This window comes from Heteronotia binoei, chromosome 21 (genome assembly GCF_032191835.1).
Source record: "Heteronotia binoei isolate CCM8104 ecotype False Entrance Well chromosome 21, APGP_CSIRO_Hbin_v1, whole genome shotgun sequence".
In the NCBI taxonomy this organism is placed as follows: Eukaryota; Metazoa; Chordata; class Lepidosauria; order Squamata; family Gekkonidae; genus Heteronotia; species Heteronotia binoei.
Genome location: NC_083243.1, coordinates 92,663,945 through 92,685,671, shown reverse-complemented (window position 1 = coordinate 92,685,671; position 21,727 = coordinate 92,663,945).

The following is a 21,727-nucleotide window of genomic DNA, read 5'->3' as shown; positions in this document are numbered from 1 at the left end:
ATCTTGAACACTACTTTTTTTTCCCTTGCCTCTGGGTCTGACATTTTGTCGGAACTGTACCCATCCCTGACCGGCCTGAACCCAGACTAATGATGGCTGGCAAACAGGATCAGACTATGGGGACAACCAAAACCACTGAGGAGGAAGAATCAAAGCCTGAGGGGCCGAAGGTCACTAATGCCACAGTGATGGTTCGGAGAAAAGAGTGGGGTTCTATGGATTTCCAGGAGAGTGTTATTGAAGATCTGAGAGAGGAACCCCTCCAGCACCACTGACTCTTGGGACTACAGAGGTCCTACCACCCTTGGGGGTTCCAGGGCAATGAGAGCAGAGGAGAATACCCCAGGGCGAGTGGCAATGGGTGCAAGAAGCCCTCACCAGCCAGAGCAGCCAACTGTGTGAGGAGATGCAAGACATGCACGCCTTCTTGATCCAGGAGATGCGCAACCTCACCTGGCAACTGCAGACGGTGGTGGAGCAGGTCGCAGCCGCACCCTCCCTACAAGCGCTGGTGGGGGGTGACCAGCCAGTACTCCCAGCGAGGGGAGAGCCACCCGTGAGAGGAGAACTGCCCACAGTGGGTAAACCGGCCCGCAGCCCCAACCTAGACCAGAGGAACCTGTCCCGGTGACAGGCAGGCAGTAACTGGCAAAACTTCATACTTAAGACAGAATCTGTTCACAGCCTCATAAGAATAGCCACAGCATCAAGTTTCAAGAGTCACTCCATCTTTGTTCCTCTTGTCATATGTATCCAACAAGTATACAATGCTAACGCTGTGCTTTCCTATGCTGTCTTTGAAGCATTCTCGCTGCTTATCTGGAGGGAGGGTGGCATGTCTGGGAACTTGCTAGTTACTATGCAACCAAGGTCAGGGGAGCTGGAGGAGATGTAACCGAAGGGTGATAACAAGCACCTGGGGTGATGACTGAATAGTAGTGAACTCACGCAAAATCCCCACTTTAGCTTGGCGCACTTGGCTTGAATTGCAACGGTCTGGGCAAGGGGTTATAAGAGCCAGGAACTGGTGAGAGAGCCAGTTCTGACAACGCCTGTATCTGCCTATGATGCTGGAATAAATATCGTGAACACTACTTGTCTTTTCCTTGCTGCTGGGTCTGACATCAAGTAGCAGCCAAGTTGTTTCAACACTTGCAGAGTCTATTGCTGCCTGAAGCCCCCTCCATTCCTTTTAGTCTGCTCAGGAAATAGAGAAAGCAGATGGATATATCTGGACGTCCCTAGCTGATCATAAAGACTAACAGACTGCAGCTTAGGCAGGCCATTTCTCTGGATGATCATAGAGATCATAGCATAGTTAGCTAACTAAAGCAGCCATTTTTATGTCTGGTTGGAGGGGATATTCCAGGACTCAGTGACTGCCTCATAATAGCAAAACAGACTGTATCTTCTGCAGGATCAGGAAGAGTGGGGTGTTCTATCTGCCACCCTCTTTGTGCTGCCTTTTTGTGTTGTATGTGAAGCTGGAAGAGAACTTCATAAGAGTATCCACATGCTTGAAGGATCATCACTTCCTGTATAAACTCATACTCCAGCTGATGAGGTTCTGAAGGCAATTTCTTCTGACTGGACCTCTTGAGTGTAGGAGTCTACTTATCAGGCAGGATCAAGAGCCTTCTGCAACAGTTTCCTCCTTCTTTACAATGGACTTCCTGAGAAGGTTTTAGGATACCATTCTTGATGGCTTTTCATAGGATGCAGAAGCTGATTCTTTTTTAGTAGGTACATTTTGCTGAAATATTTTACTATGAAAAGCTTAATGGCTGGCTTTGTCTAATTTGAATTTTTTTCTTTAAAACTCTGTGTTTAGGGTTGCTATTCCCTAGATCAAGGTGGGGGTTCCCCTGTTTTGTGGGCTCCTCCCTCCCTTCAGCCAGTTGACCTGTGGGGAAAACTCCCAACTGCAAATGCTCCCAAATGTGGTGCAATGATGTCATCCAGAAGTGGCATCATCATACTGCTGATGTCACATGGTGACACTAGGTTTTTTGCAACCCTAACCCTAGCCCTGTGGCAAAACCAAAGAGTTTTCCCCAAAACCTAAAGTAACGCCATGCCATCAATGACATGATGATATCACTTCCTGACAACATCATCATGCTATGCACAGAAGATTCTAGGGAGGACCAGGGAGGCCCCCCCACCAGATCAAAGGCTTCACAACCTTATCTGTATTCTAAAGGAACAAGGTGGTAAGGAGAATGCAACAAAGAAAGGAGGGAAGTAGGAAGTATGACTATAATAAAGGGTCAAGGGACTGGAAAAAATGTGTGACTTTGAGAAGAAAGGAGGAAGAGAGATGGGTTTCATGCAGGGCTTTTTTTGAGCAGGAACATACAGGAACACAGTTCCAGCTGGCTTCGCCATGGCTCCAACGCAATAAAAAGACTCTGGCAGAGGGCAGGCACGAGGCAGCCACCAACTCTCAGACCACGCACTCTGTCCTCTCTGCTGCCTCCAGCCTCCAACAGGCTTGTGAAGAGAGTGAGAGATGTGGAGCCACCCATGAGTGCTCCCTCCCAGAAGAAGCTGAGCCTGCCACTGCCCGCTCTGCCACACATGGCTTTCTCTCTCTGTCAATGTTTTTTGGGGGGTGAAACAAGGTCTCTCATTGGGTTGTGTGAGAACACACATCCATGAAATACAGCTGATGACACTGTACTGTTCTGTATCAATATGCGGAAAGTAACCTACTGAATGGGTGATGTCACTTCTGGTGACACCAGGGGTGTAGCCTAATATGCAAATGAGTTCCTGCTGGGCTTTTTCTACAAAAAATGCACTCGTTTCATGAATTGACAGGAAATGATCTGTCAGATCTTTGACAGAGAGAGGGGGATAGGATAGGGAGAGAGATGCCCAAAGGCCAGAATGTTCTTTAATTCCCTCCCAGGATCCTGCCGTGGTCCTTTCTATTTAGTGAATGACACAAATGGAGTAAGTAGTGTGCAGTTATAGACTCTTAAGAGTTAACTGAGTCCAGTCAATGATAACCTGTTATAATTGATGTCTTCTGACTCTGAAGACTAGTTTATACACATAAATGACTATATCTGATATCTGCTAAATGTTTCTGTATGAAGGGATCACGTGGGGTAGTGTGTTGTGGGAACAAGTGCCCTATGGATATACACCTACTTGTGACTGCCACAGTCTGAGTGGCTCCAATTGTCTCTGCAATAACAGAAATCACAGGGCAGATAGTACATCCATGGAGCATTGGTTCATACAAATAAAGTTCTCCTTCATCCAAGAACACTTAGTAGGGAATTCTTGGTGCCCATTGTCATAGGTAAATGAGAGCTGACATGTAATCCAAGTATCTGTGATTGAGATCAATGAGTAGATAGCAGGGGCTGGTGAGGGGAAAGCAGCAGGGTTCTTAATCCTTGGCTGTCAATTCTAATGAGCACAGTTGGTCAGAATAATTAGAGCTCAATACTCTAATAATCAGAGTGAAAAGATTCCCAAGATTCCAGCAAGCTGCAGGGAACAGAGCTTTGATTTGGGTTATTATATCAATCCAGCTCCATGCAAAGTGCTCCAGAGAATTTTGAACTAGATGCAGTAGAATAATTTTTTCCCTGCTGCCTGACTAATTCCTCTTAGTCTCTTTTGACCTGAAAAGGAAAACATTGCATGCAAGCAGAATTAGCCCACAAACATAAGCAGGCTGTAAACAAAAGCTGCCAGTTTTTAAATGAATAAACTAAGGCATAATTACAGATTTTCAACATTGTGGTTTTTTAAGTATGAAGTGGTTGATTTAACAAACATTTTCTTATTTGTTTAAAGGCCCCCTGACTATCAATTAGTTTAAGAGATATCTGGAAAGCAATACTTGGTAAAGAATGAATTGACTCTCAGTGACATCACCAGTTCACTAGATGACTGTCTAAGAATACCCTTAAGACTACTTCAGAAAACCTTGGCATCAGACTACTTCATCTTTAGGTAGCCAGTCAGAGCCCCTTGTCAACATATGCAGGTGGTTTTCTAAGAAATTGTAGGCCCTTCCTTAATACAACTCTACAGGGCAGCGCAGGAATGCAAAACTATTCCCAATCTGAAAAGTTTGCATACCTGTTAAACATCTAGCCCAATGATATAGTTTTTTTTAAGCCATGCAGCCAAAAGGCACTTCTTTTGATAGTTAATCAAATTTTAAGAACAAGAATTTGACAGATTTGGAAGTGGGGGTGCTGGAGGGAAGACAATTAACACAAGGTATTATGAGGAGGTGTTTTGGGTTAAAACAGTAATATGTTACTGCACATGTCCTATCATGGATTGTTAGTTTTGGCAATTCTCTTCCAATAGAACATTTCTGAATTATTGAATGTTCAGATGTGGTGACTGCAACTGACTTACTGCAAACCAAATCTCCAGCAGATAGATCCCAGTAGGCAGCCGTGTTGGTCTGCAGCAATAGAACAAAGCAGTAGACAAGTGCACCTTTAAGACCAACTAAGTTTTATTTAGAATGTAAGCTTTTGTATGCTCTAAAGCAGACTTCATCAGACAAAATGGGAATGGCAAGCAGCAATTCTTAATATAAGTGGGCAGTGTTGAATCATGGGAATGCTAAAAACATTCCAATGATTCTACACTGCCCACTTATATTAAGAATTGCTGCTTCCATTCCCATTTTGTCTGATGAAGTCTGCTTAAGAGCATACGAAAGCTTACATTCTGAATAAAACTTAGTTGGTCTTAAAGGTGCACTTGTCTACTGCTTTGGTGAATCTCCAGCAGTTCTAGCTTTCATAAGTCAAGTAGAGGAAAGTTCACCCATCCCAAATTGTACTGTAATGGTATTTGCAATGAAGGAGCTGTCAGGTGTCAGATGTTTGCAAGAAGACAGAAGACAGCCCTGGATCAATTTCCACAGAATAAAAAAGAAATGAAAAGTTAAAAATAAATTTTAAATATTACCCAAAGAATTCCTTCAATGAGGATATCTGGAACAGCAAGACAAATCTCTAAGTTTTTCTACTCCAAAGATGGATGGGATAAGGAAGGGAGGAAGAATGGCTTTACAACCAGCATCCTTAAGACAGAGCTCTAAGTGTATAATGCTTGTGATTACAAAATACTGATCACCAGGTAGTTCAGAGCTTCCTGCTGATAGTAATGTTCTGAAGTCCTTAAAATTACTTGGGATCACACATCGCCAAAGTATATAGGAAGATTGCCGCTGTGCCTACAGGGTCAGTTGCTCAGCAGAAGCAAGCCTCAAGCCGCGAAATCCTGCTTAGGCCTTCTTACAAAACTGCATTTTATCCACAGCTAGGCTGTGGGAAAGCACTTGAAGGGGTTTCTTCATATTGTTAAGAATGCTGTATCAGAGGTGTTAAAAAAGGATAATACCACTGCATAACTGTGCTCTTGTTATCTATTATTCAGAATAAAGAAGTACTCATGCTTGAACAATTGCTGAAAGACAAATAAGGAGTCATTCTTTATAGGAGATATGAAGCCTTTTTTTCTGGAAAATCAGAATCCATAGTGCCAGAAAAGATTTATTGCTAGCAAGGACAATACAAAAAAAAACCAACCCAATCACAATGTGAATCTTAAATACATTTTAATTTATTAAGGCCAATACTTCACCAAGCCGTATATGTATTCTGCAATGGCTAATAGTGTTGTAAGGAAATTCACACATTGCAGAAATGACTTTGTATTAAAGCTCTGTCTTTTAAACTCCTGTTGATATTAAATGGCACGACAGAGTTATGCTTAATATTCCAGAGAATGGAGGACACTCAAATTTTCTTAAAAGTATGTTAGGTGAACTAAGATTGAATGCAAGAAGACCTAATAACAAAAGGGTCTATTCTGCTACAAGCTGGGAGGGGGGAGGAAATCAGTCATGCAGTAGCCAGCTCTAAAGACGTCAAGACTCTCTCATATAAAGCCCAGTTAGAAATTACTATTTGACTTTGTAAGACCTTTTGGAAAATCACATTTATTTTTGTTATAATGATCAATAACCAGTCACACAGTTCCAAAGACTGAAAGGAATCTCAGGTTTCTCATGGGCTGGTGGCTTCTGTCATTTCTACTATGCCTCCTGTGCTGTTCCTGGAGGTCCACTGAACTCTTGTGAGCCACTATGACCAATGTACTTTATAAACTTATCAATGTTATCTGATTCATATTTAGGAAGTGAAATGGTTTGGACATTTTCCAGATAATGCCCCATTTTAAATCCCTGGCATGGATAATTTAAATCCCTGTTCTAGTCTAATGCAGTAGTCCATTCTCCCAGTGAATCAGCACTAAACCAGTCACTCTCTCTTTTGTGAGCTCCAACTTTTAAAATGGCCCCTTTAGCTGACCCTTGAATATCAACATGATCAGTAAGCAATTTAATTTCATGCTATGAAAAGCTTCAGTTGCCCATTTCCACTCATTTAGCCTCCATTACAAAAACAAGATTCCTCATCCCTGTCTTGTTGACAACAGGCCAACAACTGTAGTACAGCAAGCCATACTGTCCATTATTTCACTCAGTCCTCTCCTCCATTAGAGGCACTCTGTTTATGAGGCATGATGGAGGGACAGGAATAACTATTTTCAAAACATGATGTAAAGCTACCTTCATATTCATACAGAGCAAATCATGTCACTGTGTGCTTATCTACATACTGGTTTATTACTCTAACTGTAGTTCAAAACCATCCTTCGTACAGTTACATCTGAAGTCCGCACAGTTGAATATTTTTTTATTCAGTCAGGCCATTTGAAAGCATCTCTTTTTGCTAACCTAGACTAACTAAACAGTTTATCAGTTTCCAATGGACAACTGAAATAGCTGCTGAACAGATACTGCCCCCCCATCCCAAACTTCTTGCTCTGTCCCCACCTTGCAGTGTCAAGAGTGCCTCTTGCCATAAGCTGTGATAGGTATAGCTCCCAGGTTCAGAGTGTAGTGCAGACATAGCCAGAATTTGAAGGTCATGAGCCATGCACTAGTATCCATTAAGGACATGCCATTTTCTAAGCAGATAAATACATATGGGACACATTTGGCATGCCCAGGATTTCACACAGGATTTTAGGTTGGGGACACTCGATAGCACATTCAGAAACTGGAGTCAAAGGCTCCTGCCCACAAAGATGTACTTAGGGTCTGTCCGTTACATAGTTCAAAAGCTAAAACACCAAAATCTACCAATCACCTTCCCCCCACATAGTAATGCAAGCCCCACTAACTTAGCAGAAACAAAACTTGTGACAGTTTGTGAGAGTCTCTTTGAACTAGATAATGTCTGTGGCCTTGGAGGTGCCCCGCTCCATGGCTAATTCAATATGCTAGTTCAATACGCAAAAGTAAAGAGATAGCAGCTAAGCAGGACCCCAAAGGTTACTACAGGTTACATACAAGCATAACTCTTGTCTTCACAGTTTATGGCAAGAGGCAATGCTCTCTGAGCAAAATTCATCAAATTGGTCAGCACACATTGAGAAAAAAAATCAAAGCAATGTGTTTATCCCTAGAATTACTGTCCATGCTGTCCTTCACTGCCACAATTCAACAAATTAAAAACAGGTTGTTAGATATTAAGCACCAAGAACTATACAGTCTCGCCAATAAAACCTGTTCCCCATTGAGCTTTGAGATTCCCCTCATTACTGGGAAAATGGCCTCATATCTATCCATCTTGCAGGTGCCACAGCAGCACGGAGCTTTTCCCCTTGCCAGATGTAACGCCATGCCCTATGCCATTCTTTATGGCAGATTCAACAAGATAGCCAATTCAGTCAGATACTGCCTCTGTAAACAAAAATGTGTCAAGTCGATTACTCATATTCTTCTTTATTGTATACAGATCTTCATCACAAATATTTACATTCTGTTTTAGTTAGCATGGTGGATTGTTCTGATGCACTTAAAGTCTATAGACTTTTGAACGATTCTTCATCTAATGTCACTAAGAAGGTGGCTACGTTTCTTTACTCTGTTTTAAAGGAACACCAAGGGATCTCATAAAAATAATTTATGTTTATGCTCACTCAGATGTATATGTTCGTGGTGGTTCCATTTTACCTTTTAAAACTAATTTGTAATGATATTTTTATGGCAATAAAGACTAATTTGAACTTGGCTCCAGTTTCAGCAAGACCTGCCTGCCTGTCATGTCTTTACTTATTCCATAAATGCCTTTAATGGAAACAAAGGTGTGTTGATTGGTGAAGAACTTGCAGTCCACAAGCTCAGGCCTAAAGGCTCCAATGAGCCAGACAGGAATCCCATTACAATATAACATCCTGAGTTCATAACTTGACATGCAGGGGCATAGCAAGAAGTTTGGAGAATTTGGGATAGGGAGCAATTAGATACTTTACCCCTCTGCCCCAAATTGTCAACTTGTTCTGCAGAGAATAGGAGGGGATTGCTCTTTGGCAGCCCATTAAACATTTTTTTTTTGCTGGAGATGAAAGAAGCCTGCATAGTTAATAACCCAAGTCAAGAAAAGGCTTCCTTTAAAAAGTGGAAGGTTTGCCCAAACAAGGTAAACAAAAAGAAGCCCAGGTTCTGTTAAAACAAATGCAAGCTGGCAATAACACAAGCCAAAAGGGAATTTGAGGAGCAGATTGCTAAAAACATTAAGACAAAGAATAATAATTTCTTCAAATATATCATCAGTAGGAAAATGGCAAGGGAGGCAGTTAGGCCACTGGGAAGTTGGACCATGGGCCAGGTCTACATGGCATACACATAAGAGTTCTTTAAACACTCAAATATAAAATTGTTAGTCTTCTGACTAATATATGCCAGAGAACTGGGAAATAGCAAATAGACAAAGAAGAGGAAAGGAGAAAGAGGGGGAGAGGGAGAAATGCTTTTATCTCATTTTTTCTGACTGAAAACCAAAGTAGTTTACACACATTTAAACAAGTTAAATTACAACACGGTATCAAAAAATAAGACAAAAATAAACCAGACATACTGAGTTGATGTAGGTTAATCCATCCTGGTATCTAGCTCTTGGTCATTGGCTGCCACCCAAAGTAGGGGTGTGAAAAAAAATAAATAAATTCGGAATTAATCCAATTCGGAAATATACGGGGCAAAAAAAAATGGAATACTGTATATTTCCAAATACCGGTACTCGGAATAGCCGCATAGATGCACGGCTATTTCCGAATATACGGCCCCATTATACCCTATGGCCATTGAAATCAATGGCAAAATAGGGTATATTGGAAGCTGCCTGGAGGGGAGGGGGTTTGAGGGAGAGCCCCAAAATTTGCAGGGGTCCTGCAGGGGACTCACCCCTACAAACCCCCCAAGTCTCAAAAAGATTGGGCCAGGGGGTCCCATTCCAGGGGCACCCAAAGAGGGTGACCCTATACCACCATTATACCCTATGGGCCATTGAAATCAATGGCAACATAGGGTATACTCAGAGGCTACTGGGGGGGAGGGGGTTTGAGGGAGAGCCCCTAAAACTGCAGGGAACCTGCAAGGGATTCTCCCCTACAAAACCCCCAAGTCCCAAAAAGATTGGGCCAGGGGGTCCCTGTCTTTGGGCTCCCCAAAAGTCCCATTGCCACCAATGCTGGAGAAAGCCCAATTAGCCACTTCCTCCACTATAATTGTGGTGGGGAAAGTAGCTCTGGCCAGAGGAGGGTTTGAGGAAGAGGCCCCAAAACTGCAGGGCAGCTTCAGGGGACTCCCCCGCATGCAACCCCTCTGGCCCAAAAAGACTGCACCCATCTGTGGGCACCCCAAAAGGAACAATGTTCCCAATGGTGAGGAAAAAAAAAACAATTAGATCCACTTCCCCCACTGTAATTGTCATGGGAAAAGTGGCTCTGGGGAGCAGGGGGTTTTGAGGAGAGCCCCCCAAACTGCTGTGCAGCTTCAGGGCACTGTCCCACACAAAGCGCACAAGGCCAAAAAAAAAAATTGGACCAAGGGGTCCAATTCCTGGGGCACTCGAAGCCAAACCTAACTTCACACCAGAGAATCTCTATAGGACCCAAATGCACAACATCCAACTATCTACTCAATGAACCCTGCTGGCCTGGAACAAATATAAACCCAGTTGCCAACATCACTGCCACACAAAACACAATCTGCAGAAAACCCAGATGCCAGCTCTCCAGCCCTGCCCCAAACAATGTGAGAAGAGCTGGCCAGGCACAACAAGCATGCTGGTTCTGGGTCTCTCACTCAGATGCCAGCTTTCCTGCCACAGAACACACAATCTACAGATGCCAGCTGTCCATCCCTGCCCCAAACAACACAACTCTCAAACAAGAGACTCCTTCCAAGCGCGGGCCAAGAGAGGAAGGGACAAGTAGGTGCTCACTTCATTCACATCACAATCACCTGCAACCCTGGACAGTTGAGTAGTTGGTCTTCCTGAAGGTCAACTTGCCTCTGTTTGGCTCCCCGAATGTAGACTTTGAGAGTGAATGAAGTGAGCACCTACTTGTGCTTGCAACCTCTCTTGGCCCATGCTTGGAAGGTGGTTGTAAAATGCTCTCCCAGTAAACATAGACTAGAGTCCAAAGACAGCCCAAAAATGCACTCACAAACTGATTGGCAGTGCACCCCCCCCTCATCCATCCTCAAACCAAAAGTGAATGCTGGTTTAAAATCTGCAAAGCAATTCAAATTTCCCCAGGCCCCGTCCACACGTAATACTGAAAGGGCCATTGCAGCCCCCAACTGTAACCAACAGCACCCACAGGCCCAGCCAAGATAACCCAGGTTTTTTTCAGGGGCAGGAGGAAGAAAGAGGGAGGTGCCAGTGATGATGACAGGCAGCCAGCAGCCATACCAATGCTGAGGTCCCTCTATAGGACAGTGATAGCAGGTGTGTTGCTGCTGAGCTGAGAGAGAAGGAATGGATCCCTTCCTCTCTCACAATCTGAAGCCCTCCCAGTGATCTTCCTCATTTGGGGTGCAACTCTGGCTCACCTCCTCATGGTGCACCCTGGGTAATGCAAAAGAGCCTGGACCAGCCAACCATCCATCACTCAAGGTAAGTCTAAATGCTTCTTGCTTTGTGTCAGATACAGAATGATGTGGAGCTAGGTGTGGTCCACCGCTTCTCTTGTTTGAGAGTTGTGTTGTTTGGGGCAGGGATGGACAGCTGGCATCTGTAGATTGTGTGTTCTGTGGCAGGAAAGCTGGCATCTGAGTGAGAGACCCAGAACCAGCATGCTTGTTGTGCCTGGCCAGCTCTTCTCACATTGTTTGGGGCAGGGCTGGAGAGCTGGCATCTGGGTTTTCTGCAGCCAGGTCCGCAAAGCAGACCTTGAGCAGATTGTGTTTTGTGTGGCAGTGATGTTGGCAACTGGGTTTATATTTGTTCCAGGCCAGCAGGGTTCATTGAGTAGATAGTTGGATGTTGTGCATTTGGGTCCTATAGAGATTCTCTGGTGTGAAGTTAGGTTTGGCTTCGAGTGCCCCAGGAATTGGACCCCTTGGTCCAATTTTTTTTTTTTGGCCTTGTGCGCTTTGTGTGGGACAGTGCCCTGAAGCTGCACAGCAGTTTGGGGGGCTCTCCTCAAAACCCCCTGCTCCCCAGAGCCACTTTTCCCACGACAATTACAGTGAAGAAGTGGCTCTGATTGGTTTTTTCTCACCATTGGGAACATTGTTCCTTTTGGGGTGCCCACAGATGGGTGCATTCTTTTTGGGCCAGGGGGGTTTCATGCTGGGGAGTCCCCTAAAGCTGCCCTGCAGTTTTGGGGCCTCTCCCTCAAACCCCCCTTTGGCCAGAGCCACTTTCCCCACAGCAATTATAGTGGAGGAAGTGGCTAATTGGGCTTTCTCCAGCATTGGTGGCAATGGGCCTTTTGAGGAGCCCAAAGACAGGGACCTCCTGGCCCAATCTTTTTGGGACTTGCGGGTTTTGTAGGGGAGAGTCCCCTGCAGGTTCCCTGCAGTTTTGGGGCCTCTCCTTCAAACCCCCTGCCCCCCTAATAACCTCTGATTATACCCTATGTTGCCATTGATTTCAATGGCCCATAGGGTATAGTGGTGGGATAGGGGCATCCAAAGAGAAAAGGAATGGAACACCCTGGCCGCATCTTTTTTGGACTTGGGGGGTTTGTAGGGGAGTGTCCTGTGCAGGACCCCTGCAAATTTTGGGGCTCTCCCTCAAACCCCCTCCCCTCCATGCGGCTTCCAATATACCCTATTTTGCCATTTATTTCAATGGTCCATAGGATATAATTGGGCCGTATATTTGGAAATAGCCATACATCTACCATATATATGGCTATTCCGAGTACCGGTATTCAAAAATATATGGAATTCTGAATATTTTGGCCCCATATATTTCCGAATCCAATTATTTCAGATTTTTTTTTTTGCACACCCCTAGTATACATACTCATGACTGTACTAGTCCCTCTATTATAATGGCAATATTTACTAAGCTTTACATATATTCATTAACATATAAGACCTGAACTGTGCTAACATATAAAACCAGAACTGAGGACAGCTTTCTGTGGGAAGCAAGCACCTAATCTTTTCTCCTTGGGAACAAAAGATAGGTACCAACTGAAAATGTCTGCAAAGCTGGAATGTGACCTTGGAAAAAAGTAACTCAGTGGTCTGGGAACTAATGCAAAGACTTTTGTGTGGGAGAGAGTTAGGTGGGAGAAATGATGAGCCATTAACCTGTAACCTTTATCTGGACTGTATCTTTCACTTATTATCAGTCTGGCAAGACAAGAAGTCTTGTGTGCACCTGCTACAAGGGTTTGCTACCTGATTCTTCATTAAAAGCTTATTTTGCATTTACTTAAGAAGTCTTGTGATAATTCTGGGCAAAACTTTACACCACTGTCTTAACCAGTCCAGTTTAAACTTTTCTTTAATTTGGTTGATAATGCATTACACTGCTTGATTGTGAATTATACTGATCTTTATTGTTGTGGGGATCCAGGGGGTCCATGGCTGCTTGGTCCTCCTTGACCACTTTGATAGTTCCAGCTGAGACTCCAGGGGCAACAACTTCAGGTAGGGGAGACCCCCCATCCCTTTTAAGCCTGGAGAAGACATAGAACATCCTTCCTGGCAAACTGCTTAGCCTCTTATATGGGCTAAGCTTGACTAAGACCCTGGGGTGGGGCCTGGAGATGGTGGATTTGAGGCTTATTTTTCTTCCTATGGTTGCTACTGTTTAGCCATGAGATACTCAGCATCATAGCAGACAGCTACAATGCCTCCTGGGAACCACTGGAGATCTCTCTGATTTACAATTGCTCTCTTGATGGCAGAGATCAGCTCCCCTTGAATGGGGGGGGGGGGAGTCAATGCCTTCACTTGGGTGGGTGGGAAGACAGAAAGTGTGGTGGGCATTCGCCCAGAGACTCTTTCTAGAGCCTGCTGTATTATTCTTCACAACTGGCCTTACACCTAGTATATATATAAGCATGCTCTATAGAGAGAGCAAAGAGGTACATGTTAATCTCTTTTACTTTGACCACCTGTCTTACATGGGACTATGATATTGTATAACTGAGAGCTAGCACAGATACTGTGCTAAAAAGAAGTGTGGATTTTTAAGCCATATTAAATGGCCTATGCATAGTAAAATAATTCTGTAAAAATAATGCACAACAGGATTTTGAAAGACTGCTTTTTTGGCAAGCATAGGAAATTATGAAGTGCATTCAAACCATTTCTGCCCATGCCAACATGAATAAGCAGCAAGGTTAATGCTTATTTTTCTTCCTATGGCTGCTACTGTTCAGCCATGAGATACTCAGCATTGCAGCAGCCACATAATTGCACAGCAGCTGAAATAAAAGAAATCAATTAGCTTGAAAGCACTTGATTCATATTCAGAGCTTACTGACCACATTTCATAGAAACTAGGACTTCAGTAGGATTTTTAAAAAAAATCATGTAGGAAGGTAATTTGAATTTGAGCTGATATTCATACTACAGCTGCCACATGGAGATTGCTAGAAAGCCATCTCTGGCAGCTCATTGCAATGGCCATAAGAACCACTCACCTTGAGGGATATTAATTTGGAAATAAAAATCTGAATCAAACATACTATGATAAATGAAAGTATTACTAATTCTAGTGAACTTCTCTCTAAGGTTTAGATCAAACTGATCCAGTTCTGGTCATTTTTCTGATGGCAACACAGTACCTGCAATTGCAATCCTCTTTCAGTTTCCATTTCACATGAGCAATGAGGAGGACTCAAGCAACCATTTATGTGACAGGCTTGCCAATGGATCAAAACACTTTATGCTTGCAATCAGGCCCTGGGCTAGGGGTTCTGCCGCTCCAGACCCCTGCTTCATGCCCCCCTGCGTCACACACACACACACACAGCTCTTAGCGACATCATTGTGCAGGGCAGCAAGTTGGGGGGGAGCAACGAGTGGCACGAAGAATGCTGCTGTGCCACTGCTTTTCCCCTATGCTGCCTGGCCACTTTCAAGCTGAAAGCTGCAGCCACCCTGCTCTTTGGAGGCTTTCTTGGAAGCCTCTGAAGAGTGCGGTGGCCACTTTCGGCTTGAAAGCAGCCAGGAGGCACTAAAACACCATGCTCTTTGGAAGCCTCTAAGGAAGCCTCCAAAGAGTGCAGCGGCCGAGTGGCACCTTCCGGGGAAGGGACAAGGGGAGTAAGGGGGTGCTTGATGGGGCCCCCAAGTGGGGTAGTGCCCTAGGCAGCTGCCTACCCGCCTACTCCCATGCACCAGCCCTGCTTGCAATATGCATCATTGCTCTAGATCAGGTTTTCTGTGGATCAGATTTTCTGTGGATCAGATTTTCGGTGAATCATATACCCCAAGTCCCCCAACCACATTGTTGGTAAGAAAAGCTGTTCTTTGGTCACCTGAAACCAACACAACTATTAGATGTTAGCTTTGCTTGTATCCAAACAAGGTGCCTGGGGGAGCTGTACTTTGGGCTAGGGGTACGCATTCGGTTCAGCTGAACCGACTAAACCCCCGAATCACCCCTGATTCGGAAGTATACGGCTCCGTATACTTCCGAATCCAATTCACAGCTATTATACGGGAGCCATATACGGCTCCCCGTATACTTCCGAATAGATATTCAGAAGTATATGGAAGTCCATGGAAAAGGCAGGAAAGGAGCTTCTGCAGCCTCAGGGAAGCTGATTGCCTCCTTTCCTGCCTTTGGAAGCCTTTTCCCACCTCTCCCATAGCCTCCCTGGGATCAGGGAGGGAAGGGGAGGGGGAGAGAAGCCCCAGCAGCCAATCCAAAGCATGCATTTGCAAAATACATTGCAAATGCATGCTTTGCAGGGCTGTTGTGTAGCTGATGGCTGGGCTAATCCCTCAGCCATCAGCAACATTGTTGTTCTTTTGTTTACTTGGGTATCCTTAATGTTTCCCAACCGCTTATCCTTCTGTCTTCCTCTTCTTAATCTCAATCTCTGCTCCTCTCTTCTGCTACCAGTTCAAAAAGCCAGTTCAGTAAATCCATTCCTGTTCTTCCACATCTCTGCCAACGGAATTCCAGCCTCTCCACCTCACCTCTGCCCTTGCATTCCTGGAAACTCTATACTACATCAAAAGTCTCCCATCTTCAGATTCAACTCATTTCAAAGGTCCGGTGACTTTCTTTCCACCCTGTAAATTATAACCACCATTGAGCCTTTATTTAGCTCCCTGTCTCTTTAAGAAAATCGCCATGCATGAGCATATGGGAAAAGGGAGAGGAAAAGAAGTTCATGGGCTCCCCTTAAATCATCAGAAATCTCCTGCTTCTTTCCTCTTTTCCCCCCTTCTTCACCTCCTCTGTCTCAGTGCTCTTCACAAACTTTTACAATCACAGCCAGTCTAGACTCCCAACCTCCGCCATTGCTGCCAAGGTAGTCCTCCACCACTCCTCCACTTTCCGCCTTTGTGCATTCGCCAAACCAAGTCTCTTTCCCCCCAGCTTTGGACTCCACTCGAAAGTAGGGGCAAAACAACTCACTTAGTAAGTTCTTTCCTTCGTTTATGTCTCCAGTTTAGGGTCAGATATACTTCCCCCCCCCTTCTTTACCATTTATTCTGTCCTCCAAATGCCGCTTCGCCTACTCCCCTTCTCCGGTGGTCACAGCTAATTCGCCATTAAGGCATCTGGTCTATCTGGGCTTAAAGTAGTATGTTGAATGGGCTCTATGCTCAGAAAAACCAGCACAGAGCACCCAGCACTCCTCCGCATGAGTGCCCCTCCAACAGGGGCACCACTGAGTTCTTACCAGCTGAAGAACCCCCCAAAAAGACCAGCACAGACGCTGCAGAGCCGGAGCTCCGACAAACACGTCTGTTAGTGCCATGCCGTTACCGGAAACCCCATATTTTGGTTTTTTTAAAATTACCTCTGGTTGATGTGGGGGTTGGTGTGTGGGCTGTGTGGGGTGGGTCACTTTCATGTTTTTAGAGAGTTATTTTTGGAGTCTGAGGGTGCTTTCGGTTTGCCTTGGACCACTAAATAGGCTGCCCCACTAATAAGGGTGTTTTTAGGGATTGTGTTTTTTGAAAAAAAAAATTAAAATTATCCTGTTTAGGGCTTTATCTTTTTTCAAAATTCAACTAGGCCAGATAGGGGTGATATTTTAGGTTTCTCATAAAAGGCAGCATGACTACTAGGCCACATCAGGCTCCCTTTTAAAGAGGCTAGGGTTGCAGTGCATCTTGCTTTCAGCCACTGAAAGCTGGTGCATCCTTAGATTTCCATAGGGTAAACCACAGCTTCTCTCAAGTTATAGGGGACACTTGATTTCTAGTTTGCAAGGAAATCAGGTTTGTCCCAGGATCTAGTTAGGAGAAGTTTAACTAGGAGGATATAACAAGGATTGCCTTCATCTCAAGGTAGACTTTTAAAAACTGTAGCCAGGTAGAGACAGGATCACCTAGTCTCCTAAACTTTACCATATCACTATTACCCCAAACCAAAGAAGGACAGGTTAGGGGGCAAAAAAAACCAAACAAGTTTTGGTGGGAGGGTTTTTAAAAAGAAGTCAGGGCACCTGTTAATTCAGGGTACAGTGCAGTGAGTTAGGTTTGTAAAAAACGCCACTCTCAGTTCAGGTTGTGTGAGACTGGCCAAGGGTGACATGAGTGACAGGCAGCAGAAGAGGGGCCCTGGGGGCAAGGCCAAGGAGAAGACTAGAGGGGTGGAGGCGAGGGGGAGGACCCAGGTTACCCCCACACACACACCTGTGCATAGGGCCATTCCACAGACACCTTTCCAGCACTCCAACCTCTGGCTGGAGTGTGATGAAGAAGAAGGCCCGCCTTGGGCCCTTCATTGAGGCTGCTGCTGGGGCGCCCCCAGCAGAGGTGCCATTAGGTGCTAGCACTGAGCAGGGCTCTGCTGCTCGGGCTGTCTCTCCTCCAGCTGATGTTGCTCGGCCTCAGCAGCCAGAGGAGGGTGGTAGGAGGGGCTGGCTGCCGGGGGGAAGTAGGCGGAGATGGAGGCACCTCGTGTGTCTCCATTTCTTCCCCCTCCACTCCATGCAGCCTCCCCTCCTCGCCATCCCCTGAAGGACTACTGGTGCCCAAAGGAACCAAGAAGGGGTCTGGTCCTCCTCAACCAGCTTCTCCTCCAGCTCCTGCATGACACTCTGCAACCACCTTGGGGGAATTGTTTTGGATAGAAAACTGTCCCCAAAGCTCATCTCCAAGGAGGGCTGCTCTTGCTGCCCCTCCCCCGGCTGCTGAGGCCGAGCGACATCAGCTGGAGGAGAGACTGCCCGAGCAGCAGACCTCCGCTCAGTGCCAGCACCTAATGGCACCTCTGCTGGGGCCGCCCCAGCAGCAGCCGCAATGAAGGGCCCAAGGTGGGACTTCTTCATCACACTCCGGCCAGAGGTTGAAGTGCTGGAAGGTGGCTGTGGAGTGGCCCTACGCACAGGTGGTGGTGGGGAACTGGGTCCTCCCCCTCCCCTCCACCCCTCCAGTTTTCTCCTTGGCCTCGCTCCCAGGGCCCCTCTTCTGCTGCCTGTCACTCATGTCACCCTTGGCCAGTCTCACACAACCTGAATTGAGAGTGGGTTTTTTTAGAAACCTAACTCTCTACACTGTAACATGAAACAACAGGTGCCCTGACTTCTTTTTAAAAACCCTCCCACAAAAACTTGTTTGTTTTTTTGGTTCCTAACCTGTCCTGCTTTGGGTTAGGGTAGTAGTAGTCTAGTAAAGTTTAGGAGACTAGGTGATTGTGCCTCTACCTTACAGTTTTTAAAAGGCTACCTTGAGATGAAGGCAATCCTTGTTATATCTTCCTAGTTAAACAGCTCCTACCCCACACAGCCAACACACCAACCCCCACACCAACCAGAGGTAATTAAAAAAAAAAAACGTGACAGAAAGAAACTTAATTTTTAACACCCCCCCCCCCCCAACCAGAACCAGGAATAGGGACAACAGGACAGGATGCAAAACCAACAACAACAGATCCAAACAGATCACTGAGAGAAGGCCAAGAAACTCAAGTGTTTAAAAAGTGACCTTTTCAACAATAAAAAACCTCAGGCCAAATCAGTCAACAACACCCCCCCCCCCCCCAAAAAAAAAAACAGAAAAAAGGACAACAGGACACAATGCAAAACCAACAGCAACAGATCCAAACAGATCACTGAGAAAAGGCCAAGAAACTCAATTGTTAAAAAAGTGACCTTTTTAACAATAAAAAACCTCAGGCCAAATCAGTAAACAACAACCCCCCCCCCCTCCCCAAACCAGGAAAAGGGACAACAGGACACGATGCAAAACCAACAGCAATAGATTCAGATCACTTAGAAAAGGCCAACGAACTCAACTGTTAAAAGTGACCTTTTTAACAATGAAAATTAGGCAAACAGCCCCCCCCCCCCCAAGAACCATAACCAGAAGAGAAAAGGAACAACAGCAGCACAAAACAGCAGCAACAAATCAAACACAGAATCCTTTAAAACAGTAAAAAAACCTTGACTTTTAACAATACAGGAACTTTACCAACCCCTCCCCCCAAAAAAACCTTCACCCTAACCCCAAGAAATCCAAGCCACCCAAATCAGGAAAAGTAAAAAGACACTGCACTTTTAAAAGTCCTCTCACTAAAGTAAGATATAGGCAAATTGGCAACCCCCCACCCCAGGCCCCCACCCCCAGCTGAACCCTCTAACCCTAACCCCAAATAAGCTACCCAGTACCCACCCAAATCTGGATAAGTAAAGGGACTCTGAGTCTTAAAAAGTCCTTTTACTAACTAAAATAAAAACAAGAACCCCAAGACTGTCTTACCTTAGATGTCTTCTCTTCTCCAGGCAGGTCAGGCAAGGCTGAGAGAGAGCAGCAGCAGCTGAGGCCAAGGAAGGGCCAGCGCAGCACAATCTCTCTCTCACACCACCTCCAACACAGCAGCAATGGAATGGAGTCCAGGCAGGAAGACTCCTTAAAAAGGTTCTCTGCCCCTACACAGAGCGGTTTCAAAAAATACCACTGCTCTGTGATTGGCCAGATAACACGGTTTACTTGGATACCCAAGTAAACAAAAGAACAACAATGTTGCTGATGGCTGGGGGATTAGCCCAACCATCAGCTACACAACAGCCCTGCAAAGCATGCATTTGCAATGCATTTTGCAAATGCATGCTTTGGACTGGCTGCTGAGGCTCCTCTCCCCCTCCCTCCCTGATCCCAGGGAGGTTATGGGAGAGGTGGGAAAAGGCTTCCAAAGGCGGGAAAGAAGGCAAGCCACTCCCCTGAGGCTGCAGAAGCTCCTTTCCCGCCTTTTCTATGGACTTCCATATAAGGCTCCCGTATTATGGCTGCAAATTGGATTCGGAAGTATACGGCGCCATATACTTCCAAATCAGGGGTGATTCGGAGGTTTCTTCGGATCAGCCGAACTGAATGCACACCCCTGATGTATACCTAAATGCATATATGAATACATGTAAAAATTGGATAATGAATATATGAATATGTTTGGAACAATTAGCCATTCATCAGCAATGGAAATAATATTAGGAAAATCAATATGCTGTTATTGAACCACAAGACTGAAACAAATCCTTGTCAGGGACTTGACCCTGATAAGCTTAGTCATGCATGGCTGAAAGATTCCCCAGACAATTCATACAAAAATCCACAAGTGTTAATTGTATACATTTAGCTATCACTCCAGTGATGTCCCTTAACATCCATATACAGTATGTCATCCAAAACAAGCTGTTTTTGCTTTATTTATTTAGCTGAGATGCCTGAAGAATTAGGGGAAAATGTTAAAAGGACAACTACTTTCCTTAGAAAAGCGAAGCAAGAATGCTTTTGCTGTGTGGGTCAGGTTTGTTAGTCCAGCTAAGGTGGCATTGTGGTTTAGGTACTATTAAATGATGCTCACAAACTTCTGATAAGATGTTATTTGCAACAAACCATAAGATGATTAGTAGCTAAGGCAGAGTGGAAGACTAGAGACGTGACAAATGCCAAATGGAGTTAAAGAAGTAACTTCTTTCTGCATATAATAACCCTCCGCTAAAGGCCATTTTGGGCAAGGTTAATGAAGCAAAGAAGCTGAAGCCACTCAAGAAGAAATGACATAGTGTCCCTGGAGAAACAATCTCAGTGGTCTCAGTGAGTTACAGTCAGTATTTCTTATCCTCTAATAGCAATAAGCAGAGTCATGACAAGTATCTGTTATGATCTGGCAGGCTCTGTGAGGCATTAGCTGAGTAGACAGCATGAGAAAGGCAACCAGACTCTCCTTGAAACTCTAGAAAAATAGCTTATCCGCTTTGGGGTTAACATTTTAACATCTCAGTTTGATTGCTTCTGTGCTGGGCAGGCTCAGGTTGGGTCAATATTTGGCTGGAAGAACACTGGCCCAAGCCCAAACTACTTCACGAACATTCTTCAAAAATATTTTTTTTTGAGATTTCACTCAATGAGAGTTTTATTTACTTGCAGTTCATCAACAGTTTATCTCCCCCCCCCCTTATTTCATTTTAGCTTTTCCTACATGCACATGGTCTATCTCTTCCCCAGACTCTTCATCTGTCCCCAGTATAAGTCTGGATGATCAGCTTGTGACAAGGTGCCGCAAGTGGTCCATGTTGTGGGACTCTGTGGCACACTTGGCTATGAATAACAGGACCCGTGGGAAATTCAATACCCAGTCAGAATAAATCTTGTCAGATTCTGGTTGGTTATCTTCATTCCCTGGTTTTTTCAAGTATGCATGTAATCATCTATGCCCATCTTGGAGACATGGTTAATTTTCTTCTGTACAGAACAGTGTGTCAGACAGTGGAACTTCAAATCAACTAGACCTTGAGTTGATACAAAGTTTAGGCTTTATTCGAGAGTCCATAGCATCTGAATGAAGAAAGATTGGAACTGATACAATGTTGCATACTAGATCATGTCTTAAAGAATTCTACATCAAAGGTTACTATGCAAAAACCCACATTTCTAAACATTGCTGGTTCGAGGTGCAAGGTTTCACACGGTCATTCCTTCTTATCTCATTGTTATTGCCGCTTCGCAGGAATGACTGAACTGCCATCCCTGCAGGCGCTTATCTTCAAAGGAAGGTGACTTTTGTTAGTTTCAGGGAAAGGAATGTTCACACTAACTGTTAGTAACATTCTGGGCCTCTACTTTGATATGCAAGGCTATTCCCAGGGTTAGTAGCATGGGTTAGAAGATGGAGTCAGTAAGGCTAAGCATTTCATCACAGTAATATTCCATTGTCTG